Below are 12,502 nucleotides of genomic sequence, written 5' to 3' on the forward strand. Positions count from 1 at the left end.
TTCTTTGAATTATGTACTGTTTGGGGCCTAGTTTTTCAAACTGCCATCCCACTCCTAGATGGGCCACGTGTTTGTTCCGCCCACTCGTGTACCTTAGCATAGCCTTTTGGACATAAAAACACTATTGTGAGGTGTGAGGTGTTCAAAATAGACTGGAAATGAGTGGAAATTAAGGTTATTGAGGTTAATAATAGCATAGGAGCAGAAAAAACAACACATTATGTGATTTTAGCTGTTTTTATTCTTTTTTAAAAAAAAATACAGATCCAAAACACAAAACCCAGAACCCAAAACACAGAAGGGTGGTTTTGGCAAAACCAATCTAGATCCAAAACACGAAGAAAGATCCAGATCCAAAACCAAAACACAAAACACGAAAAGTGGCCGGTGCACACCCCTAATTTATAGCATCCATTCTGTGCATAATAAGTGATTACATGTGTCTATACAGATGTGTCCTAAGTTGCACCACACAGGAGTCTTTCCTACGGCATGTAAAACTTCTTGCAGAGCCAGAGGTTCTCAAACTCCACCATTACAGTGCAGGTATTAAGGATATCCATTCTTGAATCCAGATGGTTAAATCAATTTGACTGAGGTACTAATTAAGTCACCTGTGCTCAAGCATGGACATCCTTAAAATGTGGACTGTAATGTCGGAGTTTGGGAATCTCTGGCTTAACCGCTATGTGGTTAGTGCTCCACTAATCTATACCATACATGTGTACTCTCCCGGAAATTACGGGAGGGTCACGATTTTTCGGGTAACCCCCTGCACTCCCAGCAGAGTAGGCACTTCTCCCGCATTGCTGCCCACTTCCTAGTGAAGTGAGGAGAATTTAAACAGAGATTGGGGGTCCCCGAGTATGGAGACAGGGCTTAATTACGTGTTTCTGCGTCATTTGGCCCCGCCCCTATGTAAATCTGCACTATTCACTGCAATTTACCACGAGGGGTGGGGTTTAGTGACAGATCAACGTCAAGCCCCGCCTCCCATCGACGGAAGTGTTATTATAAAGATTCTTGCCATAATGCTACGTCATTTGTAGAATAAGGTCCGTATTCAATTTGAGCCGAGCCGCGTTAACTTAACGCGGCTCGGACTTAACGCTGCCTTCGACCTGTTTTCCAGGCGTTAAAGTATCGCGTGCGTTCCCGCGTATCCCGTATTCAGTTTGAAACTAGGCGAAAATGGGACCCGGCGATTCTTGGATCGGCGATAAAAATGGGAATTTTCAGGAAATAATCCCAGGACCCCCCTAAAGATGTCCAGACATGGGGGATCACTATGGGTACCCCCGTTTTTGGCTGCAAAAGAAAGTCGGGTTTTTAAATAGCTGCGGCAGGTGTTTTTTTTCCCGACTTTGAAGAAGTGATGCAGAAGACCATTTAGCTTATTTTTTTCGTTTTTAAAAATGGTCCCATCAAATTTGGGGTACATGAAAATGGGTACTAGCATATTTTTCAGTCCCAAATAATGTAAAACTATTGTGTTTTACAGTGGAACTATAAGTGCCAGCATGCCTGCCATTTTGCACTTGTGGAACAACAAGTGCCAGCAGACATGCGGCACCTGTAACTTCACTGTAAAATAAATAGTTAAAAAAAGACAAAACACACACCGTGACAGTATAACTTTATTACACACACCTACCCATTCACACATACTTACCTATACCAGATGAATCTGTCCTCTTCTCCAGTAGAACATCCTTAAAACATGGCCCTGCAAGGAAGATTTCATACTCACCTATATCCTTGTGCTGGTCTCCGCAGCATCCCCGGGGACTTGGCAACACAAAAAAAACGCGTTTACCCGATCCATGCACTAGTCATCGTCACACATACTGATAGCTCCCAAATGCCAGCTGCCGGAACATGCACGGAGCTGGCAGTCCCGAGAGCCAATCAGCAGCTGCGCTGACTGTAGAGCGGCCGCTGATTGGCTCCGACAACTGACAGTTCCCACGTATTTTTAGAAACCACCACTGGCTGGCAAGCCTGGGGCTGGTTTGGCTTTTGGAGGGGGTCCTATGTCATTTTTTTTTTCAACCCAATCAGCTCCCAACTGTCATTTTTCAAACAGATGTCTGTTGGGAGCTGATTAGCTGGAGCACCATTATCATACACAATGGGGCATATACAATTAGCCGCAGGGTTTACCCCGCGACTAATTGTCGCGCTGGTGGTGAGTCAATTAGTGAGGATTCCACGCACGGGTGTCCACGAGACCCCGCGCGCGAGTCCCCCGCTGTCGTGCTTTACCTCGCACCTCTTGTAGGTGTGAGGTAACAGCTGCACGAAGCTGCCCTTGTCGTCCTCGCATGTGAGACAATAACACACTGTTTCCGCACTTCTCGCGGAAACAGTGTGTTCCCGCGCGAGAGCACATTTACCGGCGCAGGGAAAAAGCTATTTTATTGAATAGCTTAACCCCGTGCCGCGGGACTTTCGAGCCCCAATTACTCGCGGGAGAAGTCCCGCGGGTAATTGTATATGCCCCAATGTGTCACAGCGCCACCGAATCCAGGTCCCTCTTACCTGGTCCGGCGACACTGGGGTATGGGCTGGTGTTGGACAGCGGGCGGGAGATCCCTGGCGCCCGCTGTCAGCTGTTCTTCTCCTTCCCCAGCGGCTGTGTGCAGGCGGCCGCAGCTTCCATAGGAGCGTGCGCCGCTCTGCTAGAGGATTTAAAGGGGCGGGCACAAAATTAGGAAGTGCTGATTGGGGCTGGTTTTTAACTCTGACCTATATAAGGAAGTTCCTGGGAGCACTCCAGTGCCAGAGTATAGGCTCCGTTACCATACTCCAGCGTTCCTGTGCATATCCAGGCTATTAGCTCTGACCTTGGCTTGTTTGTGACTCCGTTTCTGCCTGACCCTTGGTTCTGCGTTGATATCTGGTTCTGACGTCGGCTACTCCCTGTGACCCGTTTACGCCTGCTCACTGGTACCGTCTCGTCTGGTTCTGACCCGGATTGTCGCCTACGCTAAAGTCTCCTGCACTCCAACTAAAGTCCACCAGCACCTGTATAGGGAAACCTAACCTGAGGGCCGCGACCTGTGTGTCAGACGCAGCCAAGTCCATACCTTCTTCTGAGGGTCCCTGTTGAATACCGCTGGCACATTAGACTCCACGCTTCAGGAGTAGGTCTAGCAAATTCCCTGAATACAGGTTGCGTCCATAATCTGTCCGAGAGTCATGACACAATGAGTTGTAAAACTCGCTGCGTATGCCAAAACTTGTTGACAAATGGCCCCTAAATTTTTAATTTGTTTGGTTGCTGTCTGTTCCAGCTGCCTAATGTTATTAGTTTTCACACTGGGGCCTGGATATACTAAAGTTGAAAATGCGGTAAAACCCCAGAAATGGGAGCTGTCAGTAGCCGGAGCCAATCAGCGGCCGCTCTACAGTCAGCACGGCCGCTGATTGGCTGGCGGGACTTGCAAAGCCCATCACGTCAGCTGGCATTTGGGAGGTATCAGTATGTGTGGCAACACACATACTGATACCCGGTGCATGGTTCGGTAAGTTCGTTTTTTTTTGTTTTTTTCAAAATGCCATGGATTACTGCGGAGACCAGTGCCAGGATATAGGTGAGTATGAAATCTTTTTTGCAGGGCCAGTCAATACGGATTCTACTGGAGAAGGGGAAAGAAGCATCTGGTATAGGTAAGTATGTGTGAATGGGTAGGTGTGTGTAATAAAGTTATACTTTGCACGGTGTGTGTTTTGTCTTTATTTAACTATTTATTTTACAGTGGTGGTTCAGGTGCCGCCCATCTGCTGGCACTTGTAGTTCCACAAGTGCCAAAGGGCAGGCATGCTGGCACCTGTAGTCCCAATGTAAAATACAATAGTTTACTAAAATTTCCCCACTTTATTACCCCCATACCCAACGCTCCAGGGGTGCGGGGAAGAGCCCCAGGCTTCAGACCAAGCCTGGGGTTAAGGGAGAGGGGGACCTCTCTTTTGGGGAGTCCCCACCTCCCCTGAGATCCCCGGCTTGGCCTGACCAGCTTGGGCTGCTAATGCTTTGGACCCGGAGCCCTGGTGAAAGGGTCTCCGGGCTGTGGCATTACAGCCCAGCCGTTTTGGGTCTGGTGCTGGTTTTAAATATAGGGGGGATCCTACGCAATTTGTTCCCCCCTATATTTAAAATCAGGACTGGCCCTGCAGCCTGGTGTTGGTTTCTAAATTACATGGGAACCGTACACATTTTGTTCCCCATAATCCTAGAAACCAGGATAAGCCGGCAAGCCTGGGCTGGTTAAGCTTTGGGGGGGGGGGACCCTATGTCATTTTGTTTCTGATATTTAAATTTATTTCCTATATTTACAGGGAGAAACATACATGGATCACAGCGATCTGTGTATGTTTCTGCCAAACTCTCAGATCATAGGCAGGTGTATTTATTTCACGAGTTTTTACAGGAGAGTTTGCCCATCTCATGAGAGTTTAGAAACTTTCTGCTTGGTAACTTCCAGAATCCTATCTTCACCAGTGAAAGGTTCTCAAATTTTGCCGATGGTGAATTGAAGAGAGTTTGTTAACTCTCCAGTATTTTCCCGTAGCAAAGGAGATCTCTCTCCCGAGTTTGACATCAGTAAATTTGAGAGTGGGAAAAAACGCCCAAACTCTCCAGAGAATGCAAACTCTCCCAAACTCTCAGCTTAGTAAATTTACCCCATAGGGTGCACAATCAGTGAGAGACGTCTGACTGTTTACCTTTTCAAGAAATGAGGACTAGAGTTGTCTGAAATGTTGATATTTTCCTGCTTGACTAACTACATGTTTTACAGGTTGCTACAAGAAAGCTGAAGGTACGTATTTGTGTAACATGGAGAAGCTGGAAGCGAGGGGATGTGTAGAAACTTGGAGAGCACTATGTCGCAGTCTCCATATTGGTTCCCTCTGGGAGGCTTCATTCCCTAACCAAGAAGGCCACCGTTTAGTCTTCTGCACATGCATGGCACCATTTTGTTATTGTGTGTTGGAGCGCCATAGCGGAACATAGACATGTTCCACCTAGCTCTGTGAGACCCTGCCATTATTGTAGTACCAAATGGTTGTCGCTGCTTGTATCCTGCACCACTACCCCAGTACAGTCACCGGCCTGTGCCTGTACATTCCGCTCAAACTCTGCCCCATGCTGAGAGTCTGTAATATACTAAACTGAGTATTGCGGTACATCCAGATTACTGCTGAATAAACCACCACACTGGACTGCCTTGTGATTAGAAGATCCGCTGATGTGTACTATTACTCTGCCATATGTACGCACTCTATTTTCAACACGGTTATTGTTACTGGCTGTAATGGCATGTATTCTGGTGGGAGCCTCTGGAGCCTGTCCTGTCCTCATGGATGATGGGGATTAAAGACGCACAGAGATGCCGAGCAGGCACAGTAGCACGTCAGAAGTAGGAACACCTCCTGACTGAGCTGAGCTGGGTCCTAGTGACAACCGGCTCAGCTCTACCTACTGGAGGGAGGCAGGGCAAGAGCGCACTACTTCCTACATAAAAAAGTTGTGAGGTGTGAACATTAGGTATAATAGAAGATGTTCCTGGGTTGCGGTGCTTTTTGGTTCCAAAAGTGAGTCTGAATTTTCCTCCATCATAAATGCTATTTAAATCCTGAAAGTAACAAGGAAAGGTAAAAGTAATAATCAACATACAAAAGTAGACACAAATATACTGCACCAGGGCATTTCATTACACAAAAAAGTGTGCAGGTCTGACATTCAGTATAAAATTTCATATCCCGAATAACCTTGATTTTGGTGGAACTACTGTGCCCTGATTTCATGAACCTTGGAATGTGAGTGTGCTTCTGCTGGGTTAGGGGTATGGTTCTGGTGGGTTGGGGGTGTGGTTCTGGTGGTTTGGGGGGGTGCTTCTGCTGGGTTGGGAGTGTGGTTCTGGAAAGTCAAGAGCGTGCTTATTTTTTCCTTATTTTGTCTTTTTTTTAAAAACATTTGCAAACATATTGTCCCCTTAATTTGAATAGACTAAAGTGCGGTGGTGCGCACTTGTGAGGGTAGAGATCCAGAAAAGTATCTGTGGCTGGCTCATTTATGTTTTACGCATCTGAGCATCCTGGTAGTGCCTACCTTTTCACAGGTAGATATTTATAAAAAGAAAATTCTATTCGTAGAAGCAAAGAATCAGCTGTAAACAGTGGCGTAACTAGGGTATTTGGAGCCAAGGTCAAGTTAAAAAACAGAGTCCCCCCCATCCAAATAAAAGGCACATGCCGAAAAAGTGGGAGTGACCACATTCCACAAAGGGCGTTGTCACTGAAAATGGGGTGTGTCAAAATGACACACCACCGTTTCTCGTCACTCTGGGAATATTCCTTTCCATTCCATATGCACCTTAATGCCCCCAGTAGTAGTGCCCCTCTTGCAATGCCTAATGTAGTAGTGCCCCTTATGCAATGTCCCCTGTAGTAGTGCCCCTTATTCGGTGCCCCCAGTAGTGCCCCTTATACAGTGCCCCACTAGTGCAGCCTTATGCAGTGCCTCTTTTGCAGAGTCCCAGTCGTGCACCCTTATACAGTGCCACCAGTAGTGCACCCTTATACAGTGCCCCTTATGCAGTGCCCTTTATACAGTAACCCCAGTAGTGCACCCTTATACAGTGCCCCTTGTGCAGTGCCCCTTATACAGTACCCCCAGTAGTGCACTCTTGGAGAATCGTGTCATTAAGCTCCGCCCCCTACTCGGGGACCCACGATCGCCGTGGAAATTCAGCCCACTTCGTAGCGAAGTGGGCAGAATGCGGGAGAAATGCCTACCCTTCTGGGGGTGCGGTGGGGGTTACCCGAAAAATCATGAACCTCCTGCGAAGACTGGGAGGGTAGGCAAGTATGGGTTGTTATATGGTGGTGGACAGGGCTGTGCTTGTTTTTGTCCACATATTTTTTGATTGCAGCCATTATCAACACTGGTTTTGCCGTTCACACTGACTAAAAATCATTTTATTTGGTACTGGACCACCAACCAGATGCACCACTGCAAATGTCCTGAGGCACCCCAGGGTGCCACGGCACCCAGTTTGGGAACCACTGGCATAAGCAATACAGTGACAAACAGTGGTAATCTTAATTTACAGCTGTTAGTTAAATACTGGTAGGAGGACATAACCCCTTTAGCGAGTGCTTAAGAGGGGTCTATTTACTAAGCCTTGGATGGAGATAAAGTGGACAGAGAAAAAGTACCAGCCAACCAGGCAGTCTTGGACTGGGCCGCCAGGGATTCAGTGAAATCCCCAGTGATTTGTAGCCACGGCCTCTATCGCGGGAGGGTGTGGCCTACGGCTCCATTCCTGTGGCAGGCTGCAGTGCAGCTGTTTGCTGGGCGATGTGACTGAGCCGGCCAGCAGCTACATGCATGGGCATACCTCCCAACTGTTTTTCTTGGACTGTCCCGCTTTCCCACCCGCGGGCAGCAGTGTCCCGCGGTGGGGGGAAGTTGGGGAGAGCGCAAACTGCTTGCGTGCAGGAAGAGAACAGATGCCATGTGCACGGCATCTGTTCTCTTGTGTACGGATTGCCTCAGGGCTGCCCAGCAACTCGGAGACTGCTGGGCACACCCCCAAAGTTCCAAAAACGGGGGAAGCCGTGATGCTCCGTCCCTTTTTCCATAGACTCCACCCCATTTTGCACAAGCTACATCACATGCTGGGTAATACATCCTAGTAGTCTCTGATTGGAGGAACACATCTAATGCTGGGTAATACATCCTAGTAGTCTCTGATTGGAGGAGCCCATCACATGCTCCTCTGACCAGGAGTTTAGCAGCAGGGCAGCCTCATGGGTGTCACTCATTGGGCGGGTTGCATCAATAAGAAAAATGCAGGCAAACCCTGACAATGCGGGTTTGACCGCATTTCTCATATGCACCAAGCCATTGAAGTGGATAACACCATCTTCCTGATGGCATTACCCATAGAAGCCTATGGGCTTCCATCGGGAGTGAGCTGAAAGAAAGATCCAATCTGAACCCTCCCAGCACCCCCCACGGCATGCTCAGAAGCCCCTCCACCGCAAAGGGCCGCTCTTACCGACAGCGGTCCTTTGCAGGGATCGTCATGCATAGCGGCATTACCAACACCGGCATGCATGCGGTGACCGGCGGAATGCATCGCATTGCGAGTACGATGCATCATGCATCCCGCCCATTGTGAGTCTGAGCCTACCGCTGTGATTGCTGTTCTGCCGGCTGCCTGATGACGCTGCTGGTGAGTACACTGTGTGAGCACTACAGATGGCATAATGTGTGAGCACTACAGGTGTCATAATGTGTGGGTACTACAGTGTAGCATAATGTGTTGGCACCACAGTGTAGTATAATCTGTGGGCATTACAGTGTGTTATAATATGAAGTTCACTATTGTGTGGCATAATGTGTGGGCACTACTGGTGGCATGATCTTTGGGTACTACAGGTTGCATAAGCTGTGTATACTACAGTGTGGCATAATGTTTGAGCATTACAATTGGACATAAAGTGTCGGCACTACTGGTGGCATAACCTGTGGGCACTACAGGTGGCATAATCTATGCATACTACAGTGTGGCATAATGTGTGGGCACTACAGTGTGACATAATGAGGGGGCACTACAGTGTGGTATAATGTGTCAGGCACTACAGTGTGACAATGTGGGGGGCACTACAGTGTGGTATAATGTGTCAGGCATTACAGTGTGACAATGTGGGGGGCACTACAGTGTGGTATAATGTGTCAGGCATTACAGTGTGGCATAATGTGGGAGGCACTATAGTGTGGTATAATGTAGATGCACTACACTGTGGTATAATATGGGTGGCACTACAGTGTGGCATAATGTAGATACACTATACTGTATATTATATATACTGTATAATAATAGTGCATGTGTAGTGGTCTCATTTGCCCACAACTGACCAGCATTGCAAGGGTTACTGGGTGGCTCACTACTACCTACAGATGTGTTCTCATACAGCTAGCCTCCTTACGCATTAAACAGCTCTTCTAATCGCACCATGCCGTGGAGTGACTTTGTAGCGCCGAGCATTTTTTGTGCGACTTTTTACCTTCAAATGCATCTTAATCCAATAGTGATGTGAATAGATAACACAAGCAGCTTCTGCTGATTAAAATGATGTGCGACATACCTATGATCTCTATGCATCTGCAGGTGTATCTGCATGTGAAACGCTGCGTTACAGTGTTACAGCCACTGACACTGTAACAGAGCATTTCACATCACTGTGAATAAGACGCATTTGAAAGTAAAAAGTTGCATGAAAGACGCTTCTAAAGGGAACACAATTCTAAATTAGCGGAATGGAGTCCAGAGGGGTTCCCTTATATGCGGCAGGTGTTTTCTTCATTGCGGGAGTAGCGACAGGTGCATTTTTGCAGAATTTTTTAAAATCATTTAAGGGACTTAAAAATATGCTTGCACCCATTTTCAAGTACCCCAAATTTGATGGGCATAGTTATTTTCCCCTAAAAGAACTTCTAAATGCTCTTCTGCATCACCTTCTTCCAAGCCGCATTTATGCACCTGCTGCGGCTATTTAAAAACCTGACTGTCTTCTGCAGGCCAAAACAGGGGTACCCATAGTGATCCCCCATGTCTGGACATCTTTAGGGGGGGGTCCTAGGATTATTTCCCGAAAATTCCCAGTTTTTTTTCGCGGATCCAAGTTTTGCCGGTTCCCAATTTCCCTACTTTGAAATTGAATACGGGGAATAGCGGGCACGCGCGCAATACTTTTCCGCCTGGAAAACAGGCGAAGGAGGCGAAAAGTCCAGCAGGCAAAAAGTCTGGACTTTTCTCCTCAAATTGAATACGGGCTAGAGTGTGGATCAGTGCTGCAACTTCAGACACAGGAGATCTGAGTGCATATGCTGATGCTGCAGATGGCGTCTTTTGCAAAAAGATACCCACTCCTGCCTTCTCAGACCCATTGATCGCCTCCGAAGACATGGATCCACAGCGTGAACATCACCGCCCAAACGGATATCTGAGTTACCCTCTGGTGACTTAGGATGTCCGGCATAACCACACTGCTGGGGCCAGTGAAAATGCGTCTGAGGATGCAGCCACTGGCTTTGGCACGCCCACAAAATGGGGCCGACCCGCCAGCAGAATGCCAATCACGCTGCAGCTTACGGGGCACTGCAACCGACGTCTCTGCTGTCTGGAGGCATATCCGCACTGCGTCTCCAACACATGTGCAGTTCTCCAATCATCTGCAAACTGCGAAAATATCAAAACAGGGTCCACCACTGAATCAGCCCCTCAGACCTCTCCACATTCCATCAGACACATACAGTAAAATAGCAAAATAAAATAAAATATATGAAAAATATAAAATAATGAGAAAAAGTCCAAGGTCTTTTCTCCGTTCGTCCATACTAATTCTGATTCTGCGTCTTTGGTGTGAGAAAGGGTCAGAGATAAGGGAGGTAAGTGGGTTAGAGGCACACATGAGTAGGGAGCAGCCAGAGGCACACTTGGGGATGGGGGCAGAGGAACATTTGGGTGGAGGGAGGGGGCAGAGGCACAATTGGAGAGGTTTGTGGAAAAAAGTGAAAGAGAGGCTGACAACCAGACAAATCGCTCCACCAACTAACAATGGCCATGCACCACCATCCACAGAATGGAGAAAGAGCTATAGATCCGTCAATCCTTTCCGGGCCGGGTGAGGTTTCCCATGCGTTTTTGTGGAGCGATTTGTCTGGTTAATTCTGAATAAGAATGAGACTCCCGCATGCTAACTAGTTGTGTGAGCCCCGGCTTGGGCACCGAGGGTTACTCCAGTGCACAGGACTGACCCTTTCTCACACTTCAAACGTCATCCTGCTGCTTGTCAGTCTTCTAACAGGCATCTTTTCTTTTTATGGGACACTTATACATTTTTTCCACTGCTGCAATAACCTGGGTTATTGGCGTGTGTACCCGGGTCACGGCTCAATGGAAAAGGGTCCTTGAAAAATAACCCGGGTCAAGTGACCTGGGAATCCAACCCAGGTAGCTACGTAGGATGGACCTGGGTAATGGTGCAGTGTAAACGGCGTAACCCGGGTTATCCGATCTGGGTCATGCCGAAAATGATCTGATTGGTGGTTGAGGAGCAGTCACCTCCCACTTTTTATGACCTCACCAGTTTAGCAGGGCAGACCCGGGTTCTGTGTGAACGGGGCTGACCTGAGAATAACCCAGATCGAAGGTGCAGTGTAAACGGAGTCTGGCCTGGGACTGACCTGGGTTGGAATCATGTCCGAAAACTCAGGTCGGACCCGGGTTTCTGGTGGAAAATGGGTATTAGGGTATATGCATACTGCAAACTGGTGCACTGCACTGTCTGTGTGATACCACTGCAAACTGCAGCAGTCTAGCTGTATCTGGGTAATCTCACTATCGTACTTATTAGGGGTTAATTCAGCAGGAGATCGCTCACCTGTTGTTCACTATGTACATTCATACTCAATAGGCAGCAGCATTGAATGTTTGAATTGTACCCTCCCTGTTTACTGTCATTATCCTTTTTCTTGACACTCTCAATGATTCACTTTATCAGTGTGGATCCTGGCGTGCACGGAGGGGGGGTTTCTGAGTACCCAGAATCCCCCAATACCCTCTAATCACTAAGTGTAGTGCGGACCAAACTACATACTAATAAACGTACAGCTGCCGGCAGCGGGTAGTACACTCGTACTCGTGGGTTTTTGGTGGAAAAGAGCATCAACAATTAGAAAAAAACATTAAAACGCACTGGAGTATTTTAACCAGGGACCCTCTGTTGAGAGAGTATATAACTAATAAGCCAAAAATAGTATACAGAAGGGCACACAATTTAAGAAATCTATTAGTCAAAAGCATAGGCAAACAGAGTGGGAGGTGTCTGGTTGCCTGGAAACCCGCCTCCCCAGCCCACACCATGACCACAATAGAAATAATAATATAATAGAATGTTACTAGTGCTGCATGTTCTCAGTATCACAAATTAAATAAGTAGCACCACCTGTGGATCTTTTAACATATGTCAGCCAGTATAAATACACCTGTGCACCAACTAGGACATTAGGAAAACATGCACTGTTAGGGGTGCACTGCTATAGATCATCAATAGGGTTAATTATTAATACTGTGTAATAATACACTATCCAGTGCATAAGGAGAGCAGTATCTACATATATGTCCAGGGCAGTGCTAGGTTCTTCTGCTACTCCCTCAGATTCCTGTACTTGCTCCAATGCTCTGGAATGGTGCCCACATCTGAAATAAAAACATTCAGCTCAGGCAGGATGGCACTACTGCCATATCTAGTGGCTAATTACTGTGATTGCTGGACCTGTATATGCTGGAATTTCGACACACAATACACTTTGCATGACACATATGAAGTGCTAATTATGCCCTCTTCATGGACTGGCCACACTCACTCTAAAATCAAGCATTTGGAAACCCCCCTCTAGAAATCCTCCTTTTGCCACTGAAAA

The sequence above is a fragment of the Taudactylus pleione genome, unplaced genomic scaffold (assembly GCF_031769625.1).
Source record: "Taudactylus pleione unplaced genomic scaffold, aTauple2 ptg000306l, whole genome shotgun sequence".
Lineage (NCBI taxonomy): Eukaryota > Metazoa > Chordata > Amphibia > Anura > Myobatrachidae > Taudactylus > Taudactylus pleione.